This window comes from Varanus komodoensis, unplaced genomic scaffold (genome assembly GCF_004798865.1).
Source record: "Varanus komodoensis strain SLA01 unplaced genomic scaffold, ASM479886v1 scaffold67, whole genome shotgun sequence".
Classification (NCBI taxonomy): domain Eukaryota; kingdom Metazoa; phylum Chordata; class Lepidosauria; order Squamata; family Varanidae; genus Varanus; species Varanus komodoensis.
Genome location: NW_025336308.1, coordinates 3077331 through 3079196, shown reverse-complemented (window position 1 = coordinate 3079196; position 1866 = coordinate 3077331). Strand labels below are relative to the sequence as shown.

Below are 1866 nucleotides of genomic sequence, written 5' to 3'. Positions count from 1 at the left end.
GGGCAGCCCCCGAGCGAGCCCGCAGCGCCCGGGCGCCCTTTGCGCGCAGGTGCCCCGCGAGGCCGGGCCGCCGCCGCCTCCGGGCTCGCCGCCCCCCCAGCGCTGCCTGGCCCCTGCGGGGATGGACGGGCCTGCGTCGGCCCCGCCGCCTGGCGGGGAAGCCGCCGGGAGGGCGCGGGCCGTGCGAGGTCGCCTGGCGGGGTCTGCGGAGTTGCCCCGCTGCGCTCCTTGGCGCTCGGGTTTGCCCGAGGGACTGCGCTTCCGTTTGTCCCGAGCTCTTCTGGCCTGAGCTCGGGAGCGTGCGATGCAGTTTTTCCAGATGTCTGGAATGTGTCCCTTGATTGCGGTTGTATTTGGCTATTGCTCTTTCCCAGGCATTTGATCTTTGCATAGAAATGCCACGGACGGTACTTCTGGCTTGTGCAGCTTCTGTTTACAATTCCGCGGAATCCGCGACCACATCCGTCTTTTCCGAGCACGTACAGGACTGGGAAGCACTGGGAGCTGTGGGACTTTTTTCTGCCTTAACATGCATGGGATGGAATACTTGGGTTCACCAGTTTAACAACCCGGCTTATATATGGGAATAAGGCTTATTGGTGTGGAATGGGCTTCCGCGGGAGGTGGTTGAGGCCCCGTCAGTGCGGGTGTTCAAGGATAGGCTGGACGTGCACATGGTGGGCATGTCGTGAGCACAGCCGGCTGGAGCCGGGGTCAGACTAGATGGCCCGGGAGCCCTCTTCTGACTCGCTCTTTCTGTGTTTCTGTACTGGTTTTGTGCTGCACTTTACACGTGTGTGTGGTGAACCACTTAAGACACTGTCTAGGGCAGTGATGGCAAACCTTTTAGAGACCGAGTGCCCAAACCGCAACCCAAAACCCACTTATTTATCGCAAAATGCCAGCAATTCAATAAAACTGAAAACTGAGCTTTTAGCTTAGAAAAAACAACTCCCAGCCAGTCCAAGCAAATATATCTCCTTGGCAGCGCACTGACCAGCCATGCAAAAGCTCGGACAGGTCCTGACTAATAAGCTGTGGCTAGTGACGTCATAGCCTGGCGCCACCGCTCCATTCTGAGCATGCGCATGGCCCCTGTGTGCACCGTTATCCGATGCTCGGCTGCTGCTGGGGTGATCCTAGGATGACTTGGCTCACGCGCCGACAGAGAGGGCTCCGTGTGCCTGCTGTGGCACGCCGTAGGTTCGCCTCCACTGGCCTAACCCTGCCCTGGTGCTCACCCCTAACCCGAATATAGGGGCCAAGTTCCATTGAAAAGAGGGCCATTTTGAAAAAGCCTTCCTTGAGTAGCTTTTTCTGCCCAGCTCATCCTTTCGGCCCCTTCTAAACACATTCCAACCATCAGAATCATGCCAGGACACCCCGTTTTCCCAACCCTAACCCTACCCTGGTGCACTCCCCTAACCCTAATATAGGGGTCAAGTTCCACTGAAAAGAGCGTGATTTTGAAAAAGCCTTCCTTGAGTAGCTTTTTCTGCCCAGCTCATCCTTTCTGCCCACTCTAATCACATTCCAGCCATCAGAAACATGCCGGGACACCTCGTTTTCCTAACCCTAACCCTACCCTGGTGCACAACCCTAACCCTAATATAGGGGTATAGCGCCACTGAAAAGAGGGCCATTTTGAAAAAGCCTTCCTTGAGTAGCTTTTTCTGCCCAGCTCATCCTTTCTGCCCCTTCTAAACACACTCCAACCATCAGAATCATGCCAGGACACTTGGTTTTCCCAACCCTAACCCTACCCTGGTGCACACCCCTAACCCTAATATAGGGGTAAAGCTCCACTGAAAAGAGGGCCATTTTGAAAAAGCCTTCCTTGAGTTGCTTTTTCTGCCCAGCTCATCC

The 1866-nt window shown here is 55.9% G+C and overlaps 1 protein-coding gene across 2 annotated transcripts in view; it reads left to right on the top strand.

Moving 5' to 3' along the window:
- The window catches only part of SHF (Src homology 2 domain containing F), an 18812-nt gene that overhangs the window by 632 nt on the left and 16314 nt on the right, over positions 1-1866 (top strand). The window lies entirely within an intron of this gene.